Below are 25,239 nucleotides of genomic sequence, written 5' to 3' on the forward strand. Positions count from 1 at the left end.
GTATTGGTTAATGGGAATCACATAGAATCCATAAGTATTGAATGACCCCCCTGTCAATGCTGCTTCCTCACTTGACTCATGTTTGTGCTTTTCTTGGAACACGTTACCGCTCACATCTGTAATCAAGGTGATATTGAAATCAGCCTCAGAATGCCTGGGACTACAAAGAAGGCCATATGCTGATGGCATAGCTGTATTTAGGAACCTCCTTTAGAATATTGAAAAGATGTTCAGTTTGATTCAACAATTTGAACTCCCTCAGAAGAATTCCCGCTATTCCACTTGCTTCCCAGAACAACTCCTGGGTTTACTATGACTACGATGCAGCCATCAGCCCCTGCAGACTCCTTATTCATTCACTGGATCACATGATGCCTCCTGAAGGTGACATTACAAGTTCTTTGTAAGTTACTGAAGTAAATCCAGTGCTATCTAGTGAGATAGTCAACTGCAACTCCATCTACATGATCTACACTGGTCTATGTGACTCAATGGATGATGACTGCATGACTAGGTGGAGGCCAAGTTACTATAAAACCCCTGCTTAAGTTCACTGGTTTCCACCACTCTTGGGTGTGTCATTGTGAGCTCTATGTAGCCTACAGACATCAATCCTGGGACAAAAATCAACCCCCAACTCCATTTTAGGGGTTTCTGGGCTCCAAGGATTATGATTCATTGATCTTTTGTGACTAGGAGATGGCCATCTTCCAATCAGAGCTTGCAGCCTCCTAAGTTTTTTACTGGATCATATGCCTACCCGTGTGTTCTTCAGCCTTCCTTCCAAGGCACTAAAACTTGGGCATCACACTTAGGCAGATAGGGGCCAAAAATGTAAAGGGCAACTCGTGCACCACCTTTTGTGGTTGGCCTTGTTTGGGCCCAGTTGTGCTGTGCCACATATTTGTCCTACCAATACATTACAGTGTGAGTAAGTTTTAGGAGTCCTCTTTCTGTTTTTGCCTTTGCTATACGCATCCACTATCCATCATCCAAACTTTACCCTATCAAACAGCTTGATACCTCTGTAGCTTTTCATGCATTTAATTTTCATCAAAACACACAGCCTACACACTCCAACCCTACAACTAACCCTTTTGCCTCATTTCTCACATGCTTTTTCAGCACAGAGACAAGCATCAGACATCACAAGCATGTTCACTCCGACAAACCTACATATACTCTTCATTACTCAGACCAGACTCTCCCTTCAGGCCTCATAACTGATTAATTCATTCTTGACAGGTACACAATCACATATCAAACAAGCACACACAGCACTGAGACTTGTCTTGCCATCTTCCACATGATCTCCATCCAGGTTCTGAGTCTCTAAATCCTTAGGGGATTATTTACAAGCCCCTTCCGCCGCCAATGCTTAACTTTTAACATTGGAAAAGATACGCACCTCTGGCGCAAGGGGCTTGTAAATAAGCCCCTTTGTTTTTTCTTTTGAACACCGTTCATCCAGATTAACTGTCAAATTCTACATCACATTGCAACTCATCTGTCATCCTCCCAGATACAAAAAAACACACAAGATGATTGACGGTATGTTGCACATTGGCAAAACATGCACCCCCAGTCACAGATCTGGGTTTAATCCATCGTTATTTTGCTCACCACGCCACCCCATTTCAGACATGGCCATATGCAAATCAGTCTTGACCCTGTGCCTCATGGGAACAGTCCAGCCCGAACTGCCAAGTCATGCCTTCCCTGGACCGGAATCAAGCATCCTAGGACCGGTTTCGGGGTTTCACCCCTCTTCAGCCAGGATAGCTTGACTCCAGTGGCGTAGTGAGCACGGGACCCACGTCTGGGCATACCCTTCCCACGTAGGGCGAACAGCAAAACACACAAGATGATGGACGGAATGTTGCACATTGGCAAAACATTCACCCCAGTCACAGATCTGGGTTTAATCCTTCGTTTTTTTGCTCACCACACCACCCCAGTTCAGACATGACCATATACAAATCAGTCTTGACCCTGTGCCTCATGGAAACAGTCCAGCCCGAACTGCCAAGCCATGTCTTCCCTGGACCGGAATCAAGCATCCTAGGACCGGTTTCATATGGCTGGGTTCAAACTGGAACGGCATGGTAATCAAAAAAATGATGGATTTAGGCCCAGATCTCTGTACAGGGGTGAATGTATGACATTGTTCTGCATTCTGTCCATCAACTGTTGTTTTTGCATTTGTCACCCCGAGTGAGAAGGGTAAGCCCAGACGTGGGTCCCGTGCTCCCCATGCCACTGGAATCAAGCAATCCTGGATGAAGAGGGGTGAAACCCCGAAACCGGTCCTAGGATGCTTCTTTCCAGTCCAGGGAGGACCTGGCTTGGCAGTTCGGGCTGGACTGTACCAATGAGGCACAGGGTCAAGACTTATTTGCATATGGCTGGGTTCAAACTGAAACGGCATGTTGAGCAAAACAACGATGGATTTAGGCCCAGATCTCTGTACTGGGGTGAATGTATGACATTGTTCTGCATTTTGTCCATCAACTGTTGTTTTTGCATTTGTCACCCCGAGAGGGAAGGGTATGCCCAGACATGGGTCCCGTGCTCTCCATGCCACTGGAATCAAGCAATCCTGGCTGAAGAGGGGTGAAACCCCTAAACCGGTCATAGGATGCTTGTTTCCAGTCCAGGGAGGACCTGGCTTCGCAGTTCGGGCTGGACTGTACCCATGAGGCACAGGGTCAAGACTGATTTGCATATGGCTGGGTTCAAACTGGAACGGCATGGTGAGCAAAAAAACGATGGATTTAGGCCCAGATCTCTGTACTGGGGTGAATGTATGACATTGTTCTGTCCATCAACTGCTGTTTTTGCATATGTCACCCCGAGTGGGAAGGGTATGCCCAGACGTGGGTCCCGTGCTCTCCATGCCACTGGAATCAAGCTATCATGGCTGAAGAGGGGTGAAACCCCGAAACCGGTCCTAGGATGCTTGTTTCCAGTCCAGGGAGGACCTGGCTTGGCAGTTCAGGCTGGACTGTACCCATGAGGCACAGGGTCAAGACTGATTTGCCTATGGCTGGGTTCAAACTGGAACGGCATGGTGAGCAAAAAAATGATGGATTTAGGCCCTGATCTCTGTACTGGGGTGAATGTATGACATTGTTCTGCATTCTGTCCATCAACTGTAGTTTTTGCATTCTCCCAGATACAACAAACACTTAATTGGCATCATCTCTGATTTCATCTCTCCAGCCTCAGTCTCTCATTCTAATAGCTTGCAATGGGTCCATAGGTTGGTGGAGAATTGCTCTTTAAGGCTAATGTCATTGAGCAGCATGGTTGCTCCATTGTGAACTGTTAGCAGTATTTCGATGAAGTACGGTGGTAAGTAAAGGATTTTTAAACCTGCATAGTTTTCACTGAAGAGAATCAAAAGGATTTGAATTCATGAAATCACTGCGATAGTTTTAGGGCTGAGGTATTCCTTTCAGATCTTTAAGACTACTGATCATAGAAATACCAAATGTTAAACAGCTCTGATGAATTGGCCATTGCTATTTCTCAAAGTGAATCCTCTGAAATTGGAAGAATAAAGAGGTATTTTAATAAAAAAGCACTGAAACTCCAAATGACAGATTATACCACTTCTTTCACTGCAGACACATTTATGTGTTACAGAAGGGATGAAACTGTAGAATTATGAAACATCAAGCATATATGTTGACATGTTCTCCAGATTGGAACTGCACCTCACACGCCAAGAAAATGCCACCCAAAATACTCCTAATTTTAATGGCATGACATGTTAGCAATGCCAGCCAATGCAGGTTAATGGTTAGAATGCCATCTGTGTTTTTGGTGCCCCAGGTTGACATGTGGCAGGTGTAGGGGAACTCCATATCCACCAAACATTAGTGTAATGTGGCCTTGCCAAATTGTATCTCCAGTCTCCTTGGTAGAGTACAATTTTGGTTGATCTCTGTAGTTCTTGTTTCAAAAATGGAATTCTGTTATATTATGTATTTTCATACGGTAATTTGCGAAGTAATTGATCGCTAGTGCCTATGCCAAATCAAAATGTGATCAACAATCCATCTCCAAGTAAGATCATAAAACATTGCACTTGCAATCAGGATTCATTATAGACCAGTCACCAACAAGATTTTAGATGATAAATTCATCCCAGGAGACAAGGCCAAACTCTCCCCTATTGTTCCATTTATGGCGTCAACAGTTTGTGACACAGTTAGTCTTGGAACCCCCATTAGTACCATTTTGAAGCAAATGGGTTTCACTGACATCACTTGTTGATTTGTGTGCTCCTGCCTGATCATCATCAGCTTATCAAACTGGACTTCTCAAGATATCTGCAGCTACTAAAGACCACAGGTGTGCCATTCTCTACCCAGTAATCTTCATTCTCTCTAGAGCACCATTCAGAAAACTCCTCACTAATAATGGAACCAAGATGCACCTACATGCATAACACCCACAACTGTACAAAAAATATCTCAAAGCAAATACTTCAACCACCTAAAAAGACATTACCATCACCCAAGCATGGATAGCCAGTCAGTACCTGAAATTAACTCCAAGTCACCTAGAAGTCATACTCATGAAACATTTAGCAAGTGCAGATCCAGGAAAGCGTCTACACTATGAAGGAAATTCAAGCATTTATTTTCTACCTTAATATATAAACATTGGTTGCCCATGAGAATGTCTTCTTAAACACACACTGCATCATTCAGTACACATACACATACAAAACTTTGCCAGTGCAGCTAGTAGAAAAACTGGATATATCTAGTGATCATCATAAGGGACTTGAAAATTACCAGGTTAAAGTGAAGAAATGAAAAAACGTTCTCCATCAATGTGGATTGTAGCTTCACTCCTGCAATTCATAAAAGTATTGAAAAAAGATCTGACAAGAATGTGTCAATCATCGTCCAAAGGTTGTACCTACCTCCTTGCACCCACTCAAAAACCACTCAGGTGATTCAGAATCTCCCTATCAAGCTTTTTGTGCAGAATTTTGTATTGCCTTCTCATTGTGTTGTACTAGGCTAAGTTGCTCTCTCCAGGCTTTGTGTCAATACGAAGAAATATGCATATTTAGTTGTGCATATATGCAAACAATTTAAACGTTGGGGGTAGTATATTTAGAAAGACACAGGACTTAGGTTGTCCCATAAAAGTCAGTCCTACCAGATCAAGAAAATTCCTTGTACCATAAACACAAGCAGGTTGGACTACTGATTGCATGTGTGCACTATTTTGCAATTTTGCAGTATTCTATTTTAATCATATTGATCATGTACTTAATGTAGCTGTTACTATATTTTAAACGTGAATAATAGAATGCAATGTTCCCATAGAATGAAGCTTTTTTTAACTGTTCAGGAAAGTAGGTCTTAGATTAATTAAATGAGTGCTCTGTATGAGAACCGCTCTTCTGACATTTATTATTCTGTACCTTTTCAGCATCCGAAGCAGAATGAGGTTGAGGTCTTCTCGATGTGAAGAGAATACATTTGAATTTTCAATTCTGCCAAAGACGATAGATGGTTGGCGCTATCCAGTGTTCGATAATAGTGGTTAAAGGTCTTATACTAAGAAACAAATGGAGAATAAATCAACAAAAGAAAGATTGAAAGAAAGAACAGTCTCAGAAAGATAAAAGTAGTTCTAGAAAGGAACTGTATAATGCATCAATAGTAGGGGTGGGCGTAACTGGCGTAATTCTCTCTAGCGTAATTACTCGCAATTACTGTAAAATTACTTGTAATTATGTGTAATTATGTGAGAAGCATAATCCAGCATTTAGCACTTTTTGTTTAGTACAAAATGTACCCTGACGTCCAAAATGGGCCAGAGGATGCATTTTGCCCTAAGAAAGTAACACTAAATGCTACGGGACATGAATAGCAGCAGCAAGCACCCACTCGCTTTCTCTTAGGTCGTTGTTTCTGTGCTCCTGCGGTAGGAGTTTTGCCTCAAATTACTCCTAATTACTCAAACTGACATAATCATGTAATTTCACAATACAATAGTAATGCAGAATTACTGTGATTATTCTGATTTTTCCGGAATAATTAAAATTTCGCCCAGACCTAATCAATACCTGTGTTTGGGACATGTGCAAAGAGACAGATTAAGGGCCAGATATGCAACACTTTCATTTTGCGGCTCGTAAATTGCAATTTTTAGTGACTTGCAATTAGCAACTCACAAAATGAAATGTACTAATGTGTCTCAGGCACATTTAGCGATTCCCAATAGGGTTGCAAATGACCTACCTTATTATTATTCATAAGGTAGGTCGCAATTTGTGACCCATTGGAAATGGCCTGTAATCAAAGGGATAGTGGCCTACTGTGGTCAGCAGACCACCATGTCTGTGATTGCTTTTTAAATAAAGCTATTTTTTTTAAAGTAGCCCATTTTCCTTAAAGAGAAATGGGATGCATTTAAAAAAGGAAAAATGAAAAGCTTCCTTTTCATTCTTTAAGAGTAGGCAGTTGTCCGTGGGATCCACATTCACAAAGGTGAAGGGGTACCTTGGGGACCCGTTTCCGTTTGCGAATGGGTGACCACCTCCTTCACGGAGTCAGTAAAATATTAATGTTTTGCAATCGCATTCCAGTCGCAAAACATTCATACAAGCCACTGCGACTCGCTATTAGGAAGGGACGCCCTTGAAACGCCCCTTCCTAATAGCGACTCGCAAACCCTATTTTGTGAGTCCGTAATAGGTCATTGACTCACAAAATAGGATTAGTGCATTACAAAAGCTGTGTTAGCAGTCCCAAACGGCCCGATTCTCTGTTTGTGGCCACTAAAAACAGTCGTACATCTGGCCCCTGGTCACTGAGACCCATGTTTAGGCATATATCTTTTTATTTTGTATGTTTGCTAACAAGAGTTAATCTGTATTTACCTTGGCTGTTTCTGTACAGAAGGGCATTCTTATTGCAAATAATGCACCACGTACACATTTGTTTTAATTTGTATTGATATAAGCGCAACCTCTGCTGGACCGGAAGATACTTTCAGACTGATGCAGCCATAAACTAGAATACATTCCTGAGATTCCCTGGGTCTGCCCAGAAATAAAACAATCATAAACTTGTTGTCTGCAATTTCCTTTTCCCAATTGTTAATATTTTATTGCATGCCTTTGGGTAAATCCACGTTCTAAAAAGCTTTAAAACTTTCGTTTTGGACCTTTAGCAGAGAAGATTGTTATAAAATAACAATATGCCTTTCACTCTCAAAATCATGCACTTGATTTATAGTCATTTTTCTAAAACATTCCAGCCCAACGCATAACACTGTTACAATTTTAGGCAGCAAAACATTTCTTCTGAGCTTTAGTGTTTAATTAGATTCAAAAATTCAAAATGTTAATCCTGTAGCTGTGATGCTAAACTAATTGTCATTGAAAACTCTTGGCACAACATTGTGTTCATGCTTAGATCTGCATAAAATATGGCGTGTTATTATGATACCTGAAGCCTAAACCAGCGTTTCCCAAACTGTGGTCCGCGGACCCCCAGGGGTCTGTGACACATTCCCAGGGGGTCCGCGAACTGGAGTGCCTTCGAGTCAGCTATTTTTAAATATTTAGAAGCATTGAAGCGCATACAAGCACTGTGAATGACAGCGCAGGGGCGGCGGGACCAAAAAAAAGCGGGCCAATCACCATTTCAGCTTAGGCCGGGGAAGCTGAAGGGTGATTGGCTTATTTTTTTATAGACGCACACGCTCCCACGGCAGTGCGTCTTCTCTCGCGTCTGCAGCCAACCCAGGAGCATTTTGCCGCCCAATGCCCTGTCTCCGCTTCGCCTCGCTAAATACCTGCATTCCGGCACCACTACTACAGCACGTGAGTGTTTATCTATTTATAGTTAATTTAAAAATGTTTACATTTAATCCTGTTGGGCAAAGGCCAGGGGAATTAGGACGCCGTGTGTAGGCCGGGTGTACCAGTCGCGCAACACCGATTGTACTCCCGTTGTGTGTGTCGGCCCTCAGCCCGGAATGAGACTTCACCCGAGCACTTCAGAGGTATGTAAAAGCCCATTTGTACGTTATTGAGGCCTTACTGTTTCACCCCTTCTAAGAGCCCCGCAGCTGCGCGGGGCTCTTAGAAGGGGTGAAACAGTAAGGCCTCAATAACGTGCAAATGGGCTTTTAAATACCTCTGAAGTGCTCGGGTGAAGTCTCATTCCGGGCTGAGGGCCGACACACACAACGGGAGTACAATGGGTGTTACGCGACATTTATGTGAGGCCTAGTAATTGCCGGCGGAAAGAAACGCTGCAGCAGGTGCTTCTAATCTAAAAAGCATAAAAAACTTTCAAAAATGGACCCAGGAAGCCAGCGGCCGGTGGGCTTTAGGGCGGTGCGACTGGTGCCACCGCACCGGCCGCTGGCTTCCTGGGTCCGTGTTTGAAAGTTTATTATGCTTTTTAGATTAGAAGCACCTGCTGCAGCGTTTATTTCCGCCGGCAATTACCAGGCCTCACATAAATGTCAAGAAAACTCCTGTGATTAATTATCTTCCTGGAGAGAGATGAGCATTTTGTATAGTTGAGGTTTTGTCTTCTGTGAAGTTAGTGCAGACGAGGGTTAATATGCCTGCTGCAAAGAACGTGTGCCAAGTAGATTACAGAGTGGGTATGATAAACAGATCAAATATTACTGCTTTCAAAAGAGACATCCTTTTATTACTTGCAATTTATAACTTAAATTCCTAACATAGAATAGTGAGCTTTTAACTTTCACCCTGCACTGCATACACACTGCAAAGTATACAATATTAGAACATTGATTAATGTTGCAAAAAGGGTTAATTTGGCTAGAAATCGATTCTTATTATTAAAGAAAACTCCCAACTATGCTGTTTATTTTTCGACTCTGAGTTTGTGCTTCTCCACACCAAGCACTCTTAAACTATACTGCCTACCAGTATGGATGACATGTGACTCCTACACTTTCAGTCCTTTGGCTCTTATGTAATATTTCCTATACACTGATTTACACACGTATGATTGATTGTCTCTGTGTAATGTGTGTGTGATGGAAAGTGCTCGGACACCCGGGCCTACACTCGTATTAATTCAATGCATCTGAGAGTGTGTGGTTATGGAGACTTGGTCACTGTTAAAGGGTGCTGGTGAGAGAATCCGTGGTGGAGGTGGTCATTGGGGGGGCGTCAACAAACATTGTCGCACAGGGCGCCACCAGCACTAAAGCCGGCCCTGTGCAGCTCCACTCTGCCCTTTGCTTAAACTAGATTCAGCCACCCCCCCCCCCCCGAAATCAGCCTCACTCTGCCTATGTCGTGTGTGTCAGCCCTCAGCCCGGGATGAGACCGCAGCCGAGCACTTCACAGGTCTTTAAAAGACCATTTGCACGTTAATGAGGCCTTACTGTTGTTTCACCCCTTCTAAGAGCCCCTGCAGCTCCACTCTGACTTTTGCTTAAACTAGATTCAGCCACCCCCAAATCAGCTCCACTCTGCCTATGTCGTGTGTGTGTCAGCCTGGGATGCGACCGCACCTGAGCACTTGACAGGTCTTTAAAAGACTATTTGCACGTTAATGAGGCCTTACTGTTGTTTCACCCCTTCTAATAGACCCTGCAGCTCCACTCTGCCTTTTGCTTAACATTCAGCCCCCCCCCCCGAAATGTTTTCTTAGCCCCCTGCCCCCCACGAAATTTGGCTCCAGTTGCGCCTCTGGTACTTACTAAATACATTACAATTTGGCTGGAATCGTCCCACCTCTGGGTAAGCCCTGTTTGCGCAGTGATTGGGTGGTATTCACTGAGTATGTAATTACCAGGTATGTTAAATATTGCACCCTTCTTAAAATTTAGGACGGTCAAACCTGCCGTAAACTTACAGGGGAAAAGTGTGCTATTTATAGTACCAAAGTACCACAGTCTGCATGTTAGCCTCCAAAAACTCAAAACAGATGCTATTTATCGTGCCCCATTTTTCTTGCTTGATTTAAATTTCGTCTCAGATTGAGGATAGTAACAAATAAGGTTTTATTCAGGACAGATTTGGAAAAAAGGCCTCTCAGACGTTCCTGCAGGTCAAGCTGCTGGCGGATTCTGCCCTTTCTCATTAGATCTGTTTGAGAGGGTTCTGTTTCTAGCTTATGATCACTCAGTCTGGGTTTGGTGACCATTTGCGTATGCCTGGTAACTTGTACCTATTTGCACTTTATGACTTGTCTGCTTGCTCCTCAGTCAGTGCAATGTGTACAGACTGCTATTGTGCTGCTGCTCTCAAAGTCTGTTTACTTTAATGTTGGCATATTCATGCACTCCTTTTGTAGAATGTTGAGAGTGATATTATCATGATCTGAATATTTGAAACACAGTAAATCTGCAGGCGCAGGGCAGCTCAGTGTTTTAGTGTTACAAGTGAAATGACTAACTGCTAGCACGAAAATGTAATATGCATTTGGTTAAAACGCTATTCTGGCTGGAAAAGTAAAACGCGACAGAAAAAAGTTGGGAATTAATGTGGTCTGATAAATGAATTGTTTCTTATGCTTTGAAGCAGTTAACTTAGCCTGTCTTGTTTCTCAAATTGGTGTATTTTCTGGTATTTATGTTTCCCTCATCTTCATTGCTTTATTTTGCTTGTGAGCAAGTGTCACTCATAGTCACTGAAATGTCACTCATAATTACACTGTATTTATGACAATATCACACACCGCAATCTGAAACCTTGGCAGCTATGATTTAGCAGCAGCCTTTCTATAATTCTTCTCGTGTGTGACGAGTGATCAGCTTGTGTGCTAGTAGCAGTGACATTATGGTTTATTCCCGCCGTCAGGGTTGGTTTCATGAAAAGTGTGGCTGCAAGTGTAGTCCACTCCAAATTATTGCATTGATTTTAAAATGGTTTATTTTAAAATGGTTTCTGCATGGCACATTATGCAATCAATGCGTGTAATGATGTTGATAATCCTCATTCTGTACCTTAAAAATAAGAACAGAAATCGCTTGCAAAATGTAGAATCTGACCTAAGGATTCAACTTTCCGAAATAAAACCAAACATTGAAAAGTTAGTCGCCGAGATGCAGCACCATCCTTCCCATTAAAATGTTTTAATTTTTGCATATTTTTCAAGATAAAATAATAAAAGCTCTAGTAATGCAAGTATTTGTTTTGTGTGTACTTGTTTGTGTATTTTTAGCGAGTTATTGTTTTAATTTTTTGAAATTTAAATTGTAAAAATTGCTTGGGGGTCCCCGGACACCAGTAGTGATTCAGTGGGGGTCCTCAGGAGTCAAGAGTTTGGGAACCACTGGCCTAAACTATTTGTGTATTCAATGCTTAGGTTGCACTTTTGTATGAATACATTATTAGATTATTATAGAACAAGCAGGGCCCTGTTCAAATTTAAGTTGTCTGCAAAGGAAGAACAGATAATGAGTCCAGTTTCACACCTACATCACCAAGCTGAGGCCCCTTTACCTAACACGATGCTCACCCTAAAAGTTCTGTTTCTGCATAACTTACCACTACATCCAATGTTATTCCTTCCAAACATTACATACAATTTCTAGGTCTTGCTTACTGTTAATATGTTTTTTCTTTTGTTTCAAAGCATGCTGATTATGTAATGTAATACTAGTATTCTTAAAAGTGTGCATATGTTTACCCCTACTTTGGACTCGACAGCACAGTGCAGTGATAAGGCAACGTAAAGAGGACTTCATATAAAAATACAGCACCCTGGACCCTACATATTCCATAATGATCAAGCTAATATGGCGACTTAATTGGAAACCTAAGCCTTGCCTCCTATGACCAATAACACAAACAACTGAGCCTACTGACTGCCAGTTCCCAAACGTTCTTCCTGCCCCACTTCTCAGAACCTTCTTGCTGTTTCTTGTTCTATCCTTTTCCTCCTCCGACCTAACAGTACTAGCCTTTAAAATTAAATCAGTGGTCACATCAGCCAGCTTGACGGGGGCATGACTACTAAATCCAACTAGATGTTTACATATCCCTCCAAACCATCACTCTCCATTCAAAGCCTAAACTCTGTTGCCAAATGTAGTGCCATATCTGACAAATAACTGAACTATTAAATAAAATAAACCAACATTCTAGAACTGCAATAACATGCTCTATCCCCAAAAGATCAACTGTGGTATTTCAAAGCGAAACTCTGAAGTAGAGAGGGAAGGAGAGAAAGTTGCTCACACCTGCCGGAAGGTAGTGGATTTTACACAATGTCTTGAATGTGCTCTCTGTTCTTTCATACTAACCACTCCTAAAGCTGCCTGTCTGGTAACGTAGATTGGGTCTGCGACAGAGTAAAGCATTCTGCCTTGGGCTTTGCTAGACTGGGTGGTGTCATGCTACCACAGACAGATCAAAACATTCAAAAGCTTGACATCCTGACTCCTATGTTTTGCCAACCCAAACATTCCTACAAGAAACCACCACAGACCTGACTGTTAAGTAGCAAACTTCTGTCCTCCTTAAGAGGTTGCCCGGGAGAAATGTCTACAACAACTGCAAGCTCTAGCACAACACTTACCAAAGAGGGAGAATAGCTAAAGATGGCTGGGTCATAAACTATATTCCAAGAAGGATCCCTTCTCAAAGAGAAGGGGGTACCAGGGGGGACTGGGGGCCTAATTAGGAGGTCCAAAAACCCGTGCTCCTATACAGAATCAAAGTTTCAACAAAGGGCTAATGTTCCTATGAAGGATAGAAAAAAAGGCACAATCTCTCAAGGGTGGAGAGTACCTTGGGTCAGAGTACCAGATAGAGACAGTCAGCTAGACTTGTCATAGTGTCCTCCCACATCCCCTACAGGATGTCATGCTTTATCATAGGGTGGTGATCCTTGTCGGGCCAACAAAGCAATGCCCTATGGGTCCCCCGAAGGATCACTTTAGCGGAGATCTTTTAAGAGGATGCCGTATGATGAATACAGGTGAGGTGGTCCGTGAAGTGGTGGGGTGTGAGATAGGTGGGGGCGGGGACACGGAGACGGGTAGATGCAGATCCAAGGTACCCTCCACTCTTGAGAGATTGTGCCTTTCTTTCTATCCTTCATAGGAACATTAGCCCATTGTTAAAACTTTGGGTCATAAATTACCCTTACTGATTGATAGATAGGGCTGAAGTCGCAAAGGAGCATGCGTCGGAGAGGAATGGCTTAGTGTTAGATGACTCAAGTGCATGCAGTTCTGAACCCTTCGCTGCTAGGCTTTTCCCCGTGATAAGCTTTCTTTTACTATTTGGGGTAGTTTCATCTTAGGCCCCATATATTTTTGTCCACATGAGGTATCAATGACAAATGTGTATAATTTTTTTCAAACATCCTGTGTATTTTGAAGGTACCCAGGGTTGTAGATTTCCCTGAAGGGCCAAGAAATCAGCCAAAATACAGCTAAAGTTTTTGTTTTTTGGGAAAAATGGGAAACAAAGTGCTGCAGAAGAATGCATCTGTTTCTTTTCCTGCAAATAGCATTAACAAATGGTTTGCGGTGTAAAATCACCATCTTCCCAGCTTTCAGGAACAGGCAGACTTGAATCAGAAAATCTATTTTTTTAAAACAGTTTGGGATTTTACCGGGAGATAGACCATTTTCCTATTTTTTGTGCTTACAATCACCTTACAGTTAGTGGTGGAAACGGTTGTAAAACCCATGGTGGATCCGGAAAACTATATATTTCGAAAAGTAGATAAAACGCTGAATTCAGCAGGAGGTCATTTGTGTCGATACTTCCGGGTTTTCCTATAAAAAGTAACAGTTGAAATTAAAAATATTGAAAATGAGTTGTAAAATGTCATTTGTGTCTACATTTTTATCTGTAACTTCGTCTAGCTGTTGCAGATTTTGAAAAAGCAATATACGGTTATGTCCAATGGACGCTTATGGTTGCGGAGATATATGGGGCTTGTAGGTTTACCAAGAACCCGAGGTACCCAGAGCCAATAAATGAGTTGCACCTTGCAATTGTTTTTCATTGTGTTCCGGGATACAGCTATTCATTTGTTAAATTATAAAGAGTGAAAAATAGTTATCAAGGAAACCTATGTATTTCCCAAATTGGCACAAGATTTGAAGTTTAGAAGAGGTGGTTATTTGCAAATCTTTAAAACTGTGAGTACCCATACTCGAGTTTGAATTACCTGGCATTTCTCAAAATGACTTCTTTCTTACACACTGTCTTACATTTGGAAGGTGCTTACGCAAAGAAAGACAATTAGTAATAACACATGTTCTACTATTCTGTATTCCCCTAAATCTCCTGATAAAAATGGTACCTCACTTGTGTGGTTAGGTCTAGTGCCCGTGACAGGAAGCAGCCCAAAACGCAATGTAGACACATCACATTTGTCCACTGAAAATGGACCCATTCTTTGCAATGTGGGTAGCTGTGGATTTTGGCCCCTGGCTCATTCCTATTCCATCGTCTGTTAACATCCCCCCCGCACCGTCCCACCCCCGAGCTTACCTGCACGAACCACTGCTGGGGTTGAGACCACTGAAAGAGATTTGGAAAACTAAATGAGATAAAGGCAGATAAGAAAATGTATGAATAGGCATAGCACAAATCATGCAATGGGCATAAAAAGTAGGGTATCAAAATGAGCAAGCAGCAACAACAAGGAAATAGGGTGGTAGACTAAAGGGGCTGTGTGTCACAAAGACCTGACAATGATAGAAACAGAGATGATGATAACAAATATTTGACGAGAAGACAATTACAAATAACATAAAGATTAAACAAAAAAGGAAAAGTAATTGAAGCTATTTTCTTAAAATAATTAAATACATAGATAAGACTCAATGATTAAAAATTGCTCTGGATAGTTTTAAGGTCTCACTTGACGTGTGGCACAGTCTGCAAAGATATAATGTCATTTATTGCCTCTGGAAGTATTGAAGTCATACGTTTTTCTGCACCGGCCATGTTCTCTGGCTGCGCCTTTCTGAGGATGCACATGTATTGTATAGCTGGTTGTGGTTGTATCAGTCTAGGTATGACTGCACATACGTCAGAGATATATGGATTCTCTGAGAAAATCTGAGCAGGTATAGAATCATATTTATTAATCTAATCCCAGCTATTCTTGACATAGTTATTACTTTAATTTATAAATTTGTGCAGTGGTCTTTTGAATTATGAGCCCTAGATTATGAACCTCCAAAACTGATGATATGTGAAGGTCATATTCAGATAGCCAAATAGATGGTAGACTATTTCCAGAATGGTTCCATTCGTTATGAGTGATTTCTATTTAGTGCGTTCTGCTCACTTAATATTTTCCAGACGTAAAAACGTAGCTCTTACGCATTCATTTTTCGTACTTTTAGTATTAACAATTTATACGTCTGGAAAACCTTACGAGAGCAGAACTTAATAAATGGTGGGATGCTGCTACCTTGAGGCAGTATCTCACTTTGAATAGAATACCACAAGGGTTACGATCACAAATAGTTCCGACATATGAGGACTTAGAACCAGATTTACTTATACTATGGGAAAATTGGACGTAGTATTTCGGAAAGGTCACACACTCGTGATTATATTACCGTTCATTACGCGCTTTAAACTTCGTATGATTCAGACGCTTACTTCTTGATGTGCTGAACTTAACCATGAATGCTTAGCAATATAGATACTTATTTTATTTAGAACAATTCCATGGTGATACTTTTTCGTTTGATGCCTACGAACTTGCGTGAAAAGTCAAGTTAATCAAGGCTTTGGAGTGCCTTATACACTACGATTTTGGTTTTCTACCTTTGAGTACACAAAAACTACAAGCTGACGGATGTTGGATTGCAGGCCCCGAAGAAGTCTCCTGTGCATTATATTGCATGACGAAACACGTGTTGGCAATTTTCTGCAATAAGGACATAAAGATCAAACTCTGTTTAGAGAAAAAACTACTGGGCTGCGTTTCGGTGTGATATATGTAAATAAAAACTGAACCTGGACTTGTATAAAGAGTCTGTTGGATATTACAAAAGATTGAAAGTGTGCTCAGGGGGATTTTGCATTTGTTTATTTTTTCCCCTCAGTTTGAGGAGATTAATAAGGTTGAAGTGGTAACCAATCTTTTCTCCCTTTGAAGCACCCAGTATTTGGACATATGTTGTTATACTGAGCCCTAATATTGTTCAGCGCCCTAAGGAAATGTTTCCTGGTTATCAAAATATCTAAGTATTGTTTCTTCAGGTTGTGGGCAGCCACAAGGGTGAATAATGAATCGTGATAAAGAAGCAGCTGATTTCCTTAAGAATTTGAGTGCAGGTAGTTCTGTTGGTACAGCAATTGGTAATACTAGAAGTACGAAAAAGGAAGGCCTAGGAGCCTTTACGTCTGGAAAATCTTAAGAGAGCAGAACCCAATAAATGGTGGGATGCTGCTACTTTGAGGCAGTATCTCACTTTGAATAGAATACCAAGAGGGTTACGATCACAAATAGTTTCGACATATGAGGACTTAGAACCACATTTACTTATATTATGGGAAAATTGGACGTGGTATTTCAGAAAAGTCACACACTTGTGATTATATTACCGTTCATTACGTGCTTTAAACTTCGTATGATTCAGACGCTTACTTCTTGATGTGCTGAACTTAACCATGAACACATAGCAAAATAGATACTTACTTTATTTAGAACGACTCCATGGTGATACTTTTTCGTTTGATGCCTACGAATTTGCGTGGAAAGTCAAGTTAATCAAGGCATTGGAGTGCATTATACACTACGATTTTGGTTTTCTACCTTTAAGTGTCACGAAAACTACAAGCTGATTGATGTCGGATTACAGGTCCTGAAGAAGTCTACTGTGCATTATATTGCACGACGAAACGCGTGTTGGCAATTTTCTGCAATTAAGAACATAAAGATCAACCTCTGTTTAGAGAAAAAACTACCGGGCTGCATTGGGATGTGATATATGAAAATAAAAACTGAACCTGGACTTGGATCAAGAGTCTGTTGGATATTACAAAAGATTGAAAGTGTGCTCAGGGGGATTTTGCATTTGTTTATCAAAAGTTTGACATTGTAGCCATTTACTATGACATAGTCCAGTAACAAAAGTGCAAGCTATATATAGAATCCTACATTAGGCCTTAGGTTATGAACCCAAAATGCGATTGAAAATGAGGAACAACAGAACTGAAAGAATCTTGGGGACATATTGACAATAACATAGCAGAGCGCGGTGTAGCTCCAAAATTGCTAAAGCCACGCTCCGTCAGTTTAAAAACACAGGGATGCTCCGTATTCACAAGAATTTTGTGTTCCCTAGCACTGGTGCTAAATCTAGCTACATAGTGCCAACGCATGCACCCTTGCCCTATAGTGCAAGGATGTCTGTGCTGCATAGAATGATTGTTCATGTGCAGGAAGGTGTCCCTTCCTGCACATAAACAATCCATAATGGCGATTTGTAACTTCTAATTGTGCTGCTTTGTGTAGCACACATAGAAGTTGCAACTCATCATTTTTAAGTGATTGTTTATGTGCAGGAATGGAAACCTTCCAGCACATTAACAATCACTAATGGCGATTTTCTGTTTCTATGTGTGCTGCATAATGGAGCCCAGCTAGAAACTGCAAAAACAAGGAGAAATTCAAAATTTCTCCTTGTTTCGCCGGGTAAGACCAGGTTTTCTCTTGTCTTATATTTGGCACTGCCCCCATATTTACGCCACTTTTGTAAATAAGGGGCAGCGTCAAAAGCAATGGGTGTTGCAGCACACCACAACATCCATTGCCTGCACCTTTCACGCTAAGTGCTGCTTGAAAAGGGGCCTTATTTACAAAGCGCCGTTAAGCCACATTAAGTGGCTTAACACCCCCTTGTAAATAAGGCGAAGAGCTTATCACCACCATAACACCATAAAAAGTGACGTTCTGATGATGAGAAGGCCTTGCAAATATGCCCCATTGGTTTTGAGTTACCTAACGACTCAAACTGAACTCTTTTCGAAGCTTCCTAATAGTGGCTGGTGATTGTGAAGACATTTACCTCTGTTTAAATTTCTATTTATTTCCTTCCTGTTGCCTTGCAATTGTGATAGAGTGGCTGAGAGATACATGAACGCTGAGTATCAGCAGTGTGTTTCTGGACAGAGACTGAGGCAAACACCTGAAACAGTGAAAGCCGTTGTGGTAAATTTTAATTACCTAGACTTAATTTATGCGGTAAAATTCAATAAGAATAACTCAGAAAAAATAAGAGGCAGAATCCGTGGTATTTGAGGTTTTAAAAATGGGTTTATTCCTTACAAAGGAATTGGTTCGAACCAGGCAATCGGATTCCGTCACCACGAAGGTTCGGGAAGGGATAGAGCAATACTTTATTGACAGGTTATCATATATATAGTCAATGCATTACAGTGAAGACAGATGCAGGAGGCGTAACAGCTGAGAAGAGAGATAAGAATACACATACGTAATGAAAAAAGGCGTTACAATAGGCGTGCATAAGGGCGTGTACTAGAAACGTCATTCTGAGGATGTCACAGGTGGGTGGATCCATAAGAGAATCCTGCAAGGTCAACAGAAATACATGGCAGAGATGCGCGTGCAGCAGCATGACGTGTGACTGACGTGTAACTGGAGGGTGAAGGGGACTTGACATTTAGCCCTACATGAGGAGACAGAAGTCTGGGATGTCAGAACAACCTAATCCCAAATCGTATCTAATATCTTGTGTTTAAGGAACTGTATTATCTGGAAGGAAAGGTCTCTCAGGCAGAGGCTATCCTATACTGACTGCTAGTGTGTGTATAAGCGTCTAAGTGTCTACATGAGATGCGAGGGGGCATGGGCCTACCATGGTAACAGGAGCCATGAATTACTTGCACGGAGACAATAAGGCCGGGCCCTTTGCTCTGTAGCTGGAAGGATGTTTACCTAAACTACTAGACAGGAATGCATTTCTCGAGGAGCGGAGCAGATAACTTGAAGGCTGAATACAGTCTTGGCAGGCAACAGGCCGGGCCAGGCACCGTTAGCCGCGCAGGAAGTAAGACAAAGGTCATGGATACAGATACAGGTCCAGGCTGGAGCATTCAGAAGCAGAAGGCAGGAAAAGCTCGATGGCAGAATTCAGGGCCTAACTTGCCAGAGCTGAAAAACGTGAAAGGTATACCATATAAAGACGGTGGCAAGGCATACTTAGGAACGGAATATTCGACCCATTCATGGTGGATCTGAAAGAGGACATGTTGACGTTGGACACAATTGTATTTGCGTCTTCATAGCTTGAAGTGGAGGGAACATACATGTACTCGTAGCATGTACATGGAGCCGTTGGGGTCTAAGATAAGGGACACAATTGATCATAAAAATTCATATTTCCTCATTCCCTCCTTGTCCCCTACGAACCCTTCATGAGATATCGATCCTCAGGAATCCATCAATCTGTTCATGTAACATCATTTGCTCTTCTTTCTTCTTCCGGGATTTTGAATTAGAACTTGAACGTGGAATACATGATGTGGCACACAGGCCGCAAATCGCTGGTCCACATTGTAGACACAGGCAGCAACTGAATACTATGAGAAGGCCAATACCTAGGAAGGATAGGACTTTCCATCCCCAGGCTGACAACACGCTCCAGAACCAACCGGACCACGTCCAGGTGCCTGGGTTCTGGTGTATCTGGCTTGCAATCTTATGAAGGCGAGTTATGGCTTTATATACGGATGGCGCGTTTTCTGGAATGAAAACACAGCAACTTGATCCGATGACTCTACAAGCTCCGCCCCTATCGGCCAGGATGACGTCAAGGACAAGACGATTTTGGAGAACAACAATCCGCATCGCAGACTGCTCCTCTGTTAAGTTGCCTAGGGCAGAGGTAGTTTCATTCACTACTGCTTCAAGGGTTCTGGTTAATCTGCGTATCAGTTTACTATTAGAGACAACACCTATGTAGGGAAAGAGACCTTTATTGAAGTCTGTGTATTGTTCCCATGCTGTTTCAGTGTAGTCGACAATCGGGAGATCTCTCTGAGGTCTATTGTGTACTAGATGGGTATCTCTATGATAATCAGGAGGGGCTAGGAAAACAGGCGGCAGAAGGAATGCAATGTAACAGGTACCATCCCAATCTAGAGGTAAACGTATATATGCGGTATGACCACAAATGAAGTAGGAATGACGGGAAGCTCTAAATGTAGACTTGCCTTGGTCACTGAATTCGATCACAGTAGTACATTTACTATGACCCAGGTGTACTGAACCATTCTTTCTTACACATAATTCACCTTTGACTGGTAATACGGACATAGCAGGCAAGACTAGTGCAGTTTCAGATTCAACATTTAGAATCATGAGGTTAAGTGTAAAGTTACCTAATCCATATACTTCATTTTCTAGATCAGTTCCTGTCCTTTTGGGAAGTCCCTCCTTGTTAGGGTAGCAGGCTTTAAGCAAAACTAAGTTCAGGTTTCCCCATACCCAGTTGCTCTGGTAAACTACGGTATTTGAATCTAAAGAATTAATCAAACTAAACCATGCGCCACAGGAACCATTGTGTGTGAATGGATACGGAAAGAGAGGCAGAACTCCCTTGTATTTCTGATAGGGAGGGAGTCGGCCACATATCCAACAATTTGTAGCGTTGTTGGCCTGATGGGAGTGATGTAACATACTAATGAATGTGTTGTTGCGCAGCGCAAGTCTGTAGGGCAACTCATGTGGGGGTAATTCGCTAAAAGAATGTTCGGCAGTAACATTGGAAGCAGAGTGTGCACGCTTGAAAATAGGATAGTATATGTGCAACAGTATACTTGCAGCAATAATCAGAAGATTTAGAAAAAACATAATCAACAATGTCACTACAGTGACTATGAAGTGATTTACAATATGCACGTTTCTTGAGCTGTTTCTGTCTATCTCTTTCTCGATTTCGGTCTAGAGGATACATGTCAGAGACTAATTTAACCGATTCACCTAGGAGAGGACTTAAACAATTAAATTGTCTGACTTGCTAGACCTTAGTTTCAGTTTATAGTCTTGGGAAGCAGTTTTCTCGGCCAGGGGGAGTTTTGAATCAGTCTGTGGAGGAGGGCAGGGCTGAGAGTTCAAATCAGAAGGCAGTCCATGAAATTTCTTGATATGGCTCGAGTGTAGCCAACCCTTGCGACCCTCGATCTTCACTGCTGTCCTCGTGGTCAGAAGTACTAATTTCGGCGTTTGCCAGCGAGGCTCCAGCGGGCTCCTCCTGTCGAAATTTCTTATAAAAACAAAATCTCCGGGAACCACTTCATGGGGCTTCACCTCGGTGTTGTCGGGAAAGGCTGCAGCTACCTGTGAACGGCAAGATTGTAGTGCAGACATCAAGGAAGCAAGGTAATCTGTCAGCATATTACAATCAACATCAGTGATTTTACGAGGTATAGGCGTCCCCCACATATTTGGTGGCCTACCGAAGACCACCTCGTACGGGGATAGCCCTGTTCGAGAATGTGCTATCATTCTCATGTAAAAGAGTGCAACTGGTAAAGCTACTATCCAGTCGACGCCTTTCTCTCTACAGATTTTAGAAAGTCGAATTTTCAGAGTCTGATTATGACGTTCCACGAGACCTGCTGCCTCGGGATGCCGGACACAGTGGAATTTCCATTGATAGCCTAACAGGAGTGAAATGTGTTTCATTAGCTCGGATGAGAACGGCTGACCGTTATCTGAGTACACGATACGGGGCAAACCATACCGTGGGAAGAATTCACGAACCAGCTGCTTGGCAGTGGTCGGGGCAGTGTAATCTGAGACTGGATATGCTTCTGTCCAACGAGAAAGTGCGCATACAACTACGAGGACATATTTGAATCCTCGACAACGTTCCATCTGGATATAATCCATCTGGAGGACTTCAAAAGGGTGATCAGGAGGTTGAAATCCACCTTGCTCTACAGGAACGCCTTTACCTGGGTTGAACTGACAACAAATCATGCAAGTACGCACTTTCTGTTTGGCTACAGCTCGTAAGTGTTTATTAAACCAAATGTTTTGAATACTGTCTAACATAGCTTTCTCTCCTAGATGCGCTGGACTATGTATTGTGTTAATGATAACTTGTACCATGGAGTCGGGGAGAAACCATGTAGATTTTCCCTTCGTCATCCATCCCTGATCTGTTTGGATCCCTCCTAGTTCAGTCCATTTCTTGATTTCCTCTGGTGTAGCATGTGTCTGTATGTCAATCACATCAAGGGCGGGATCCCTAACTGTCATGCAGTGTGTCGATGTCGGAACTATTGTCTTTGTCAAGTCAGTTGCATGAATCCGATTCTGTGCTGTTTGCTTGGCTGTTCGGTCTGCTAGGTCGTTACCCTGGGAAATGATATCGGTGACTTTTGTATGGGCCTTGCACTTCATGATAGATATCGCAGTAGGCAGATGTATTGCATCTAACAGAGCTTGAATGAGGGGACCGTGTTGAATGTTGGCACCGTGAGAAGTCAAATAACCTCTCTCTCGCCAAAGGACTCCGAAGTCGTGTACAACTCCGAATGCATAACGTGAATCTGTGTATATGTTAACTCTCTTATTTTTGGCTTGAATACAGGCTTGTGTCAGAGCGATGAGCTCTGCTGCTTGAGCTGACAATGTGTCAATACAATTCGTTTCAATAACTTCGGTGTCTGTCGTGACTGCGTAAGCGGCCACTAACTCTCCTGTACTTGTTCTCATGCATGAACCATCCACATAAAGTGTCAGGTCTGGATCCGGTAATGGAATGTCTGTCAAGTCTTGTCTGGGTTTCGTCGTAATAGTAATGACTTCAATACAATCATGTGCCAATGGGTCTGTTCCACTTAATGGCAAAAGTGTGACAGGATTTAATGTACTACAGCGTCTGATTTCTATGTGTGGCTGAAACAATGTTAATTCGTAACCTGTCAGTCGTGCTATAGTCAAGTGCTGAGTCTGAGTTCGGTTTAAAAGAACTTCCACGGAGTGTGGAACTTGCACTGTCAATTGATGTCCTAATACTATGGAATCGCTTTGTCTGATCGCTAAAGCTGTTGCTGCGACTGATTTCAGGCACGTAGGCAGAGCATGAGCTACTGGATCTAGAAAAATAAGCACACGGCTTGTGTGAACCTGCTTGTTCCTGAGTGAGTACTGACAAAGCAGTACCTTCGCGTTCTGTAACAAAAAGTGTAAAAGGCTTACTGTAACATGGTGTCGCTAAAACAGGTGCTTGACATAAGGCTTTCTTTAAGTCTTCAAAAGCTTGTGTACGTGCCTGAGTCCAAGGGAGGACAGTCGAAGTCGCTGCCTCCTGGGTTGTCAACTGAATGAGTGGCTTTACTAGAAATGCATATTGGGGAATCCATTGTCTACAGTACGAAGTGAGACCTATGAAGGCCCGCACCTCCTTTTGTGTCTTGGGTGGTGGCATGTTTACAATTAACTGGATGCGGTCAGGTGTGAGCTGTCTCCCCCCCTTGGACAGCAAGTGCCCAAGGTACACAACTTGCTGAGCACAGAATTGCAGCTTCGAAGGGGACACCTTGTGCCCCTTGTCGGCCAGAAAATGTAAAACCGTCAGTGATGCTTTTTCACATTCGGGTTCGCTTCGGGCGGTGATCAGCAGATCATCGACATACTGAAGCAGGGTCGTGTTAACAGGCATGTGGATACTGTCAAGTTGTCTTTTCAGTGCTTGGCTGTAGATGCTGGGGCTTTCTGTGAATCCTTGAGGTGCGCGTGCAAATTTGAAGCTTCGTCCATTTAAACAAAATCCGAACAAATATTGGCTTTCCGGATCGATTGGGACGCTAAAGAAGGCGTTCTTGAGGTCAATTACAGTAAAGAACGTTGCTTCTGAATCAATAGCTGTCAATAATGAAGAGATATCTGGAACCACGGGATATTGTGGTACAATGCATTTATTCAATTCGCGCAGATCAATAATTAATCGATAAACTGGAGGTGCATTTGGATCAGTTCATTTAAGAATTGGAATAATAGGAGAATTACATACATTGGAGTCGGTTTCCACAACCACTCCTTGTGCAATGAGCTCGTCAATGATTTGCAGCAAAGCCACTACAGCATCTGGAGGTAACTTGTATTGTCGAATTCGTGGTAATACCACTCCCGCTTTGAGTGTGACTCGATATGGTGTAATGTGCATACAACCTACATCAGTGGGGCCTTGTGCCCATAAATGTGCAGGGACATTCTGTAACCGGTGATCCATGTCTCTAAACACGTAGTGACCTTTAAAGTCACGCAAAAATAGTCGTACCCCCTCCGGGGAACAACATATTACAGCTCCTAGAGCTTTCAGTGTCTTTATACCTAACAAGTTTTCTGGGCATGATTTTGTAAGCAATAAATCTGTAGTCCGTGTTAATGGACCAACTGCAACAGGAAGAGGTTGCGATACTTCGTTAACAATAGGCTTTCCTGAAAATCCAAGGGAAACATTTTGTGAGCCTGAGAGGGGTGCCCCTGGAACCTCGTCGTGACTTATAGTTGTTCTGCTTGCCCCTGTATCAATTAAGAACTTTCTGTCTTTCCCTAATACTTGACTATGTACATAAGGACCCTCTTGATCTACAGGAACCTCAATAAGGGGTAAGCCAACTTCCCTCTCTAGGCTGTTTCATGTGTATCGCTGATAATCGGGATAGTCATTTTGTGCATACTGGTACATCTGTTGTGTCGTGTTTTGTGTTGCGGCAATAGGCTGTGACTGTGGTACCGCTACGGTCTGTTGTGCAGCTTGCATAGGCTGTACATTCTGAGGTACTTGTTGTTGGATCTGATCCTGTCTAGGTGGACGTGGTCTCTCCTTGGTTTTACCCGTAGAGATATTATGTTTCAGAACTGCACAATCGTTTATATAATGACCTGGCTGTTTACAATAGTTGCATGTCCCTTTAACAGGAACCGCTGAATTACTGGACTGTGTCGCACCCTTTTTATGACTGTCAGCCGGAACTGACTGGGCGACGAGCATTTTCATTTTCGTGTCTTTCATACGTCTTTGTTCGTGTTCTTGTTCTTCTCTAATTCTATTCTGGTGGTACTGTAACATTTGTAACATTTGTGACGGGGTATTAGCTTGCCAAGAGCTCTCTACTTTCAATACTCTGTTCTTAACCTGAGGCAAGGAATTCTCAACTAATTTTGTTACAAAAAGATGTGGATATGAATCGCTACTTGCTTTCAGGCCGCTATTAATACCGAAACATTTCTCAAAACG

The 25,239-nt window shown here is 42.4% G+C and overlaps 1 long non-coding RNA gene across 1 annotated transcript in view; it reads right to left on the minus strand.

The window, feature by feature from the left end:
* The window catches only part of LOC146797594 (uncharacterized), a 246,294-nt gene that overhangs the window by 161,809 nt on the left and 59,246 nt on the right, over positions 1–25,239 (minus strand). Inside the window, exons 2-3 of the long non-coding RNA XR_014969014.1 lie at positions 14,489–14,518; positions 5,450–5,585 (exon numbers count right to left, since the gene is read on the minus strand). This is a non-coding gene — a long non-coding RNA (uncharacterized LOC146797594). The remainder of the gene's footprint in view (positions 1–5,449; positions 5,586–14,488; positions 14,519–25,239) is intronic.

The sequence above is a fragment of the Triturus cristatus genome, chromosome 9 (assembly GCF_964204655.1).
Source record: "Triturus cristatus chromosome 9, aTriCri1.1, whole genome shotgun sequence".
Classification (NCBI taxonomy): Eukaryota; Metazoa; Chordata; class Amphibia; order Caudata; family Salamandridae; genus Triturus; species Triturus cristatus.